Source organism: Tachyglossus aculeatus, chromosome 7 (genome assembly GCF_015852505.1).
Source record: "Tachyglossus aculeatus isolate mTacAcu1 chromosome 7, mTacAcu1.pri, whole genome shotgun sequence".
NCBI lineage: Eukaryota > Metazoa > Chordata > Mammalia > Monotremata > Tachyglossidae > Tachyglossus > Tachyglossus aculeatus.
In genome coordinates, this window is record NC_052072.1 from 27,215,461 (window position 1) to 27,226,370 (window position 10,910).

The 10,910-nt window shown below is 43.7% G+C and overlaps 1 protein-coding gene across 5 annotated transcripts in view; it reads right to left on the minus strand.

Annotated features, from left to right (window-relative positions):
• ZC3H11A (zinc finger CCCH-type containing 11A) overlaps positions 1-701 on the minus strand; it is a 37,379-nt gene extending 36,678 nt beyond the window's left edge. For 3 of the 5 annotated variants that reach the window (XM_038748896.1, XM_038748894.1, XM_038748892.1), the window contains exon 1: positions 598-701. The gene's annotated coding sequence lies outside the window, so the exon portion shown is untranslated. The other 2 variants (XM_038748895.1, XM_038748893.1) reach the window with 1 other exon arrangement.
• Between the last annotated feature and the right edge of the window lie 10,209 nt (positions 702-10,910).

Consider the following 10,910-nt stretch of genomic DNA (forward strand, 5'->3'; position numbering starts at 1 on the left):
TACTAAGCGCTTGGGAAGTCCAAGTTGGCAACGTCTAGAGACAGTCCCTACCCAACAGCGGGCTCACAGTCTAAAAGGGAGAGACAGGGAACAAAACCAAACATACTAACAAACTAAATAGAATGGATATGTACAAGTAAAATAAATAGAGTAATAAATATGTACAAACATATATCAATCATCAATCGTATTTATTGAGCGCTTACTGTGTGCAGAGCACTGTACTAAGCGCTTGGGAAGTCCAAGTTGGCAACTGATAGAGACGGTCCCTACCCAACAGTGGGCTCACAGTCTAAAAGGGGGAGACAGAGAACAAAACCAAACATACTAACAAAATAAAATAAATAGAATAGATAGGTACAAGTAAAATAAATAGAGTAATAAATATGTACAAACATATATACAGTGCTCTGCACACAGGAAGCGCTCAATAAATACGATTGATTGATTGATTATTGTTATTATTATGGGGGGTCCCAGGAGGCAGGACCGGTTACCTGTGTAGGCCGCGGCCTCCTCTAACCGGCTTCTTCCCCCCCTAGGCCGCCGCCATTAAGGGTCGGAAAGCTTTTAGTTCCCGAAAAGGCAAGACTTTACCGAACATGGGCCCCGTCCGTTCGTCCGTCACCTCATCCACCGGCCCTTGTCTCAAAGATGGAGGCGGACTGTGGGGCCCGGTCCCCGGGGCCTAGCAGGCCCCATCATGGCGGCCGCGCGGGGCAGGCCGGGACGTGGAGTCCGTTGCCCCCTCAGAGCGCAAGATGGCCGCCCGAGGCCTCCTCAGGAAGAACCGGGCCCGACCCTGAGGAGGCGGGGCAAACTTTCATTCCTTTCATTCGATCAATCAGTCGTATTTATTGAGCGCTTACTGTGTGCAGAGCACTGTACTAAGCGCTTGGGAAGTCCAAGTTGGCAACATAGAGAGACAGTCCCTACCCAACAGTGGGCTCACAGTCTAAAAGGGGGAGACAGAGAACAAAACCAAACATACTAACAAAATAAAATAAATAGAATAGATATGTACAAGTAAAATAAATAAATAAATAGAGAAACAAATATGTACAAACATATATACATATATACAGGTGCTGTGGGGAAGGGAAGGATTCAATCCTATTTATTGAGTGCTTCCTATGTGCTGAGCACTGGACTAGGCGCTTGGGAAGTACAAGTCCTCCCCAACCCCCCCCCCCCCCACCTTACCTCTTTCCCTCTCCACAGCACCTGTATATATTCATAATAATAATAATGGCATTTATTAAGCGCTTACTATGTGCAAAGCACTGTTCTAAGCGCTGGGGAGGTTACAAGGTGATCAGGTTGTCCCACGGGGGGGGGGGCTCACAGGCTTCATCCCCATTTTACAGATGAGGGAACTGAGGCCCAGAGAAGTGAAGTTACTTGCCCAAAGTCACCCAGCTGACAACTGGCAGAGCCGGGATTCGAACTCCTGACCTCTGACTCCAAAGCCCAGGCTCTTCCCACTGAGCCACACTGCTTCTCTGTTAATTCATTCAATCGTCTTTATTGAGCGCTTCCTGTGTGCTGAGCACTGGACTAACGGCTTGGGAAGTACAAGTTGGCAAAATTCATTCATTCAATCCTATTTATTGAGCGCTTCCTATGTGCTGAGCACTGGACTAACGGCTAGGGAAGTACAAGTTGGCAATATTCATTCAATCCTATTTATTGAGCGCTTCCTATGTGCGGAGCACTGGACTAACGGCTAGGGAAGTACAAGTTGGCAACATTAATTCATTCAATCCTATTTATTGAGCGCTTCCTGTGTGTGGAGCACTGGACTAACGGCTAGGGAAGTACAAGTTGGCAACATTCATTCATTCATTCAATCCTATTTATTGGGCGCTTCCTGTGTACTAATGGCTTGGGAAATACAAGTTGGCAACATTCATTCATTCATTCAATCCTATTTATTGAGTGCTTCCTGTGTGCAGAGCACTGGACTAACGGCTTGGGAAGTACAAGTTGGCAACATTCATTCAATCCTATTTATTGAGCGCTTCCTGTGTGCAGAGCACTGGACTAACGGCTTGGGAAGTACAAGTTGGCAACATTCATTCAATCCTATTTATTGAGCGCTTCCTGTGTGCAGAGCACTGGACTAACGGCTTGGGAAGTACAAGTTGGCAACATTCATTCAATCCTATTTATTGAGCGCTTCCTGTGTGCGGAGCACTGGACTAAAGGCTTGGGAAGTACAAGTTGGCAACCTCCTATTTATTGAGCACCTGTATATATGTATATATTCATTCAATCATATTTATTGAGCACTTACTGTGTGCAGAGCACTGAACTAAGCACTTGGGAAGTACAAGTTGGCAACATTCATTCATTCATTCAATCCTATTTATTGAACGCTAACTGTGTGCAGAGCACTGTACTAAGCGCTTGGGAAGTACAAGTTGGTGACATTCATTCATTCATTCAATCGTATTTATTGAGCACTTCCTCTGTGTGCAGAGCACTGTACTAAGCGCTTGGGAAGTACAAGTTGACAACATATAGAGACGGTCCCTACCCAACTGTCTCTATACGATTGAATGAATGAATGAAAGTTTGGCCTGCTTCCTCAGAGTCGGGCCTGGTCCATCCTGAGGAGGGCAAATTCATTCATTCAATCGTATTTATTGAGCGCTTACTGTGTGCAAAACACTGGACTAAGCGCTTGGAAAGTGCAAGTCAGCGACATACAGAGACAGGCCCTACCCAGCAACGGACCCACAGTCTAGAAGGGGGAGACACACAACATGTAGACAAGTGTCAATACCATCAGAATAAATAGAGTTATAGCTATATACACATAATTAATACACATATATGCATCATTAATAGAGAAGCAGTGTGGCTCATCTCCCCCTTCTAGACTGTGAGCCCACTGTTGGGTAGGGACTGTCTCTATATGTTGCCAACTTGGACTTCCCAAGCGCTTAGTCCAGTGCTCTGCACACAGTAAGTGCTCAATAAATACGATTGAATGAATGAATGAAAAGAGCATGGGCTTTGGAGTTAGTGGTCACGGGTTCAAATCCCAGCTCTGCCAATTGTCACTGTGTGCCTCTGGGCAGATTCATTCATTCAATCATATTTATTGAGCGCTTACAGTGTGCAGAGCACTGGACTAAGCGCTTGGAAAGTCCAAGTTGGTGACATATAGAGACGGTCCTTACCCAGCAACGGGCTCACAGTCTAGAAGGGGGAGACAGACAACAAAACAAAACATATTAACAAAATAAAATAAATAGAATAAATATGTACCAATAAAATAGAGTAATAAATCTGTACGAACATATATACATGTATACAGGTGCTGTGGGGAGGGGAAGGAGGTAATGTGGGGGGTGGAGGGGGAGAGGAAGGAGGGGGCTCAGGTTGGGTAGGTTTTATAGAGGAGGGAACTGAGGCTCAGAGAATAATAATAACAATAATAATAATGGCATTTGTTAAGCGCTTACTATGTGCAAAGCACTGTTCTAAGCGCTGGGGAGTTTACAAGGTGATTAGGTTGTCCGACTCCAAAACCCACGCTCTTTCCACTGAGCCACGCCGCTTTCACGGGAACCCAAGCTGTTTTCTCCTAACAGTAGCCTTTTCACCCACAGGGGCCCAAGGATCTGCTCCCAGTTCAACAGTCTCCTCAGGGAATCACCAGATTAATTCAATCAATCAATCAATCAATCGTATTTATTGAGCGCTTACTGTGTGCAGAGCACTGTACTAAGCGCTTGGGAAGTCCAAGTCGGCAACACATAGAGACGGGCCCTACCCAACAGCGGGCTCACAGTCTAGAAGGGGGGAGACAGAGAACAAACCCAAACATACTAACAAAACAAAATAAATAGAATAGATATGTACAAGTAAGACAAATAAATAAATAGAGTAATAAATATGTACAAACGTATATACATATATACAGGTGTGATCATATTTCAATCGTAGGTTCAATCGTATTCATTGAGCACTGTACTAAGCGCTTAAGCAGATTAAGGCCGTACTGAGAGCTCACCTCCTCCAGGAGCCCTTCCCAGACTGAGCCCCTTCCTTCCTCTCCCCCTCGTCCCCCTCTCCATCTCCCCCTCTTACCTCCTTCTCTTCCCCACAGCACTTGTATATATGTATATATATTTGTACATATTTATTACTCTATTTATTTTGCTTGTTCATATCTATTCTATTTATTTTATTTTGTTAGTATATTTGGTTTTGTTGTCTGTCTCCCCCTTTTAGACTGTGAGCCCACTGCTGGGTAGGGACTGTCTCTATATGTTGCCAACTTGTACTTCCCAAGCGCTTAGTACAGTGCTCTGCACACAGTAAGCGCTCAATAAATATGATTGATTGATGGATGGATTGATTGATTAAGCAGTTACAGCTGTTGATTCCCTCTTCTACAACACTTTAACTTCCGCCCACCTCACCATGATGCCTCAATCCCCCCCACCTCGTCAGCTCTTCCCAGTCCTCTTCTCCCAACACATCCCATCCTCCCCCTCCTCTATCCAACCCAACCCCCTTACCCCATCCCTGTTGTCCTGTCCCAGCCCCTCTCCCTGCCCATGATGCTCAGACACCCGCTCAGTTCACTTTAAAACCACTCAGTCACCTTGCCCCCTCTTAACCTCACCTCGCTTCTCTCCAACTATCACCCAGCCCACACATTTCACTCTTTTAATGCTAACCTTCTCACTGTACCTCGATTTTTATCCATCTCTCCACTGCCCCCTCACCCCCATCCTCCCTCTGGCCTGGAACGCCCTCCCTCTTCATATCTTAAGCACAGTTACTGTCCTCTCCTTCACAGCCTTATTAAAGGCACATAATAATAATAATAATGATGTTGGTATTTGTTAAGCGCTTACTATGTGCAAAACACTGTTCTAAGTGCTGGGGTAAGTACAAGGTAATCAGGTTGTCCCACGAGGGGCTCACAGTCTTCACCCCCGTTTTTTTACAGCTGAGGGAACTGAGGCCCAGAGAAGTGAAGTGACTTGTCCAACGTCACACAGCTGACAAGCGGCGGAGCCGGGGTTTGAACCCACGAACCATTTGAACCCACATCTCTTCCAAGAGGCTGGCCCTGATTTAAGCCTTCTTTTCCTATTCTTCCACTCCCTTGTGCGTAGCCCTGACTTGCTCCCTTTGTTCATTAGAAAAGCAGCATGGCTTAATTGTATTTATTGAGCGCTGCACTGGACTAAGCGTTTGGGAACAAGTTGGCAACATATAGAGACGGTCCCTACCCAACAAAAGGCTCACAGTCTAGAAGGGGGAGACAGACAACAAAACAAAGCAAGTAGACAGGTGTCAATACCATCAGAATAAATACAGCTATATACACATAATTAATGCACATATATGTATCTGACTTGCTCCCTTTGTTCATTAGAGAAGCAGCATGGCTCAATTGTATTTATTAAGCCCTGATTGTGTGCAGAGCACTGGACTAAGCGCTTGGGAACAAGTTGGCAACATATAGAGACGGTCCCTACCCAACAGCGGGTTCACAGTCTAGAAGGGGGAGACAGACAACAAAACAAAGCAAGTAGACAAGTGTCAATGCCATCAGAATAAATAGAGATGGCTATATACACATAATTAATACACATATATGTATCTGATGTGCTCCCTTTGTTTCATTAGAGAAGCAGCATGGCTCAATTGCATTTATTGAGCCCTTACCGTGTGCAGAGCACTGGACTAAGCGCTTGGGAACAAGTTGGCAACATACAGAGACAGTCCCTACCCAACAACGGGCTCACGGTCTAGAAGGGGGAGACAGACAACAAAACAAAGCAAGTAGACAGGTGTTAATGCCGTCAGAATAAACAGAGATAGCTATATACACATAATTAATACACATATATGTATCATTAATAGAGAAGCAGCGTGGCTCAGTGAAAAGAACACGGGCTTTGGAGTTAGTGGTCGTGGGTTCAAATCCCTGCTCTGCCAATTTTCACTGTGTGACTTTGGGCAAATCACTTCACTTCTCTGGGCCTCAGTTACCTCATCTGGAAAATGGGGATTAAGACTGTAATAACAATAATAATAATAATGGCATTTATTAAGCGCTTACTACGTGCAAAGCACTGTTCTAAGCACTGGGGAGGTTACAAGGAGATCAGGTTGTCCCACGGGGGGCTCACAGTCTTCATCCTCATTTTACAGATGAGGTAACTGAGGCACAGAGAAGTGAAGTGAGTTGCTCAAAGTCACACAGCTTAGAATTGGCGGAGCCGGGATTTGAACCCATGACCTCTGACTCCAGAGCCCGTGCTCTTTTCCACTGAACCACGCTGCTTCCCCCGTGGACCAACCTGATCACCTTGTAACCTCCCCAGTGCTTTGAACAGTGCTTTTTATGTAGTAAGCGCTTAATAAATGCCATTATTATTATTATGAGACAAGAAACTCTATCTGATCTGATTGCATTGTATCTGAGGACTTGGGTTCTAATCACAGGTTTGTCACTTGCCAACTGTGTGATTTAGGAAAGTCACTTAACTTCTCAATGTCTCAGTTTCCTCATCTATAAAATGGGAATTCAATATCTGTTCTCCCCGACTACTTAGAGAACCCCATGAGGGATAGGGACTGTATTGCATCTACCCCAGTGCTTAGTACAATGCTTGTCACATAATAAAGGCTTAACAAAAACCACAATCATTATTATTATTATAATAACAAGGTTCGCCTTGTATACCCCAGTTCTTAGAACAGTGCTTTGCACATAGTAAGCGCTTAACAAACACCATTATTATTATTATTATTCAGTCATTCAATCATATTTATTGAGCTCTTACTGTGTGCAGAGCACTGTACTAAGCGCTTGGGAAGTACAAGTTGGCAACATCTATCCCAGCACCTAGAACAGTGCTTGGCACATAGCAAGCACTTAACAAATACCATATTAAAAGGATTATTAGTACATTACAAAAGTGGAATGGATTAAGCAGGGCATCTCTGGCCAATTACAGCTGTGATTTAAGGATATAAAACAAAGTTTCAGACAATGCTGCATCATGAGAATCAATCAATCAATCATATTTATTAAGCGCTTACTGTGTGCAGAGCACTGTACTAAGCGCTTGGGAAGTACAAGTTGGCAACATATAGAGATGGTCCCTACCCAACAGTGGGCTCACAGTCTAGAAGAAGCAGTGTGGCTCAGTGGAAAGAGCCCGGGCTTGAGAGTCAGAGGTCATGGGTTCAAATCCCGGCTCCACCACTTGTCAGCAGTGTGACTTCGGGCAAGTCCCTTCACTTCTCTGGGCCTCAGTTCCCTCATCTGTAAAATGGGGATTAAGACTGTGAGCCCCACGTGGGACAACCTGATCACCTTGTAACCCCCCCAGCGCTTAGAACAGCGCTTTGCACATAGTAAGCACTTAACAAATACCAACAATATTATTATTATTATTATCATGCTGGCATGGCATGCTGGAAAGACCAGCATGCTGCACCTGTTATCAGGGAAGAAATGTCACCTCTACGGCAGAAGTCTCAGGGAGGCTCCAAACAACAAACATGAAAATACAACAAAAATCAACTTTCATGCTTAATGTGGCTGTAATCATGGGTCCCTCAATGGCTTCATTCATTCATTCATTCATTCATTCATTCATCCATTCATTCATTCATTCATTCATATTTATCAAGCACTTCCTGTACGCAGAGCACTGTAATAAGAGCTTTTATCAGTTACAGAGAAGCAGTATCGTCTAGTGATAACAGCGCAGGCCTGGGAGTTCATTCATTCATTGTCGTATTTATTGAGCATTTACTGTGTGCAGAACACTGTACTAAGCGCTTGGGAAGTCCAAGTTGGCAACATATAGAGACGGTCCCTACCCAACACTGGGCTCACAGTCTAGAAGGGGGAGACAGAGAACAAAACAAAACATATTAACAAAATAAAATAAACAGAATAAATATGTACAAATAAAATAAATAGAGTAATAAATCCGTACAAACATACATACTTATATTATATACAGGTGCTGTGGGGAGGGGAAGGAGGTAAGGCGGAAGGGATGGGGAGGGGGAGAGGAAACGCCTGAAGTTGGATCTGTACCCTTTATTATTATTTTTTAATAGTATTTAAGCACTTACTACAGGCCAGGCACTGCACTAAGTGCTGGGGTAGATACAAAGAAGCAGTGTGGCTCAGTGGAAAGAGCCCGGGTTTGGGAGTCAGAGGTCACGGGCTCTAATCCCGGCTCTGCCGGGTTAGAGGACCTGGGTTCTAATCATTCGTTTTATCGTATCTATTGAGCACCTGCCATGTCTAGAGCACTGTACTAAGCGCTTGGGAGAGTACAGTACAACATTCAATCCTTGCACAAAACAAGTTTGCAGTCTAGTGTCCAGGCTAATCCCAGATCCCCCACTTGTCTCCCGTGTGACCTTGGACAAGTCACTTCACTTCTCGGTGCCTCAGTTCCCACATCTGCAAAATGGGAATTTAATACCTATTCTCCCTCCCACTTAGACTGTGAGCCCATATGGGACTCATCATCATCATCAATCATATTTATTAAGCGCTTACTATGTGCAGAGCATCTTGTATCTACCCCAGCCTTTAGTACAGTACTTGGCACATAGTGAGCACTTAACAAAAACCACTACTATCGTTACTATTTTAATATGCAACCACAGTCAACGTACACTGTCACTAGCATCTTCTTTGAGTACAAAGGACAACTAAATACATATATATATATATATATATATATATATTCAATAAAACAAAAAGTTAACTTACTTTGTTTGCTGTGGTCCTGGTTCCTGGATCTGTGTCTGGTTCCGAAATACTCTTTTCTTCCATTTTGTATGCAGCCTCACCCCTCAAACCTAACTTTCCCTTCCTGGTGAGAACTCAGTGTTAAACTGATTGCAAATCTCTCTAGGTTTGAATTTGCTTCAAAATCCTGTTCCTCCCACTGGTTTAGCCCAGAAAAGTGGGAAGTTTTAGGGAACTATGATTCCTCTGGCCTCTGCCTCCTGACCAACGTGGAAAAGAGCGTGAAGTATTTTGTGGGTTCACACTTGGCTTGTTAATTTGTTCTCTACTGAGTTATCAGGCTTCAGGTTGTATTTCTATTTCCTTCTCTTTCACTCTGCTATTAGCAATTCCATTACTGAGTCCCCTCTAAGTGCCTGTTTATTCAATCAATGGAATTTAAGTGCTTTCTGTACTTCGCATCTGGGAAAATACAAGACCACAGAGACAGGATTCCTGCCCACAAGGAGCTTAAAGTCCTCCTTTCCTCTCCTCCCACTCCCCTCTGTTATTTCCCTGACTTTCTTCCATTATTCATTCCCCCTCCCAGCCCCACAGCACTTATGTACAGATCTGTAATTTATTTACATTAATGTCTGTCTCCCCCTCTAGACTGTAAGCTCATTCTAGATAGGGAATTTGTCCATTTATTGTTGCATTGTACTCTCCCAAGCGCTTAGGACAGTGTTCTGCACACAGTGAGCGCTCAATAAATACAATTGAATGAATTGAATAGAATGAATATAGTCTATAGGGGGAACTTACAGCCTATTCATCAGTACATCCCTAGTAAGGATCAGCCATTTGAGGCTTCGTCCCCTTGTCCCCCTCTCCATCCCCCCATCTTACCTCCTTCCCTTCCCCACAGCACCTGTATATATGTTTGTACATATTTATTACTCTATTTATTTATTTTACTTGTACATATCTATTCTATTTATTTTATTTTGTTAATATGTTTGATTTTGTTCTCTGTCTTCCCCTTCTAGACTGTGAGCCCACTGTTGGGTAGGGACTGTCTCTCTATGTTGCCAACTTGTACTTCCCAAGCGCTTAGTACAGTGCTCTGCACACATTAAGCGCTCAATAAATATGATTGATTGATTGATTCGTCAGAGGAGGATGGGGAAATCAGGAAGAGTAGCCCAGAAAATGGTGGGAGGAAGCCAAGGTTCCCATGCTGACTGGCTACACTGGAGAAGACTGTAAAGTTGTCTCTGGTCACACTGACTTTTTCAGTGGGTTCATTCATTTATTAATTCATTCATTCCATCGTATTTATTAAGTGCTTACTCTGTGCAGAGCATTGTAGTAAGCACTTGGGAAAGTACAATACAACAATAAAGAGTGACAAGCAGAGAAGCAGCATGGCTCAGTGGAAACAGCACAGGCTTGGGAGTCTGAGGATGTGGGTTCTAATCCTGGCTCTGCCACCTGCCTGCTGTGTGGCCTTGGGCGAGCTGCTTAACTTTTCTGTGCCTCAGTTACTTCATCTGTAAAATGGGGATTCATTCATTCAATCGTGTTTACTGAGTGCTTACTGTGTGCAGAGCACTGTACTAAGCGCTTGGCAAGTACAAGTTGGCAGCACATAGAGATGGTTCCTACCCAACAATGGGCCCACAGTCTAGAAGGGGGAGACAGACAACAAAACAAAACATGTGGGCAGGTGTCAAGTCGTCAGAACAAATAGAATTAAAGCTAAAGGCACATCACTAACAAAATAAATATAATAGTAAATATGTACAAGTAAAATAATTAGAGTAATAAATCTGTACAAACATATATACAGGTGCTGTCATGACTGTGAGCCTCACGTGGAACAAACTGATTACCATGTATCTACCCCAGGGCTTAGAAGAGTGCTTGGCACATAGTAAGTACTTAACAAATACCATTATTATTATTATTATTATTATTAATCCCTACCCACAACGAGCTCATAGTCTAGAGGAGCGGAGACAGACATCAATACAAATAAATTAAATTATATATCTTTACATAAGTGCTTTGGGGCTGGGAAGGGGGGAAAAGAAAAGGGAGAAAGTCAAGAAGATGCAGAAGGGAGTGGGAGATGAGGAAAAGTGGGGCTTAGTCTGGGAAGACCTCT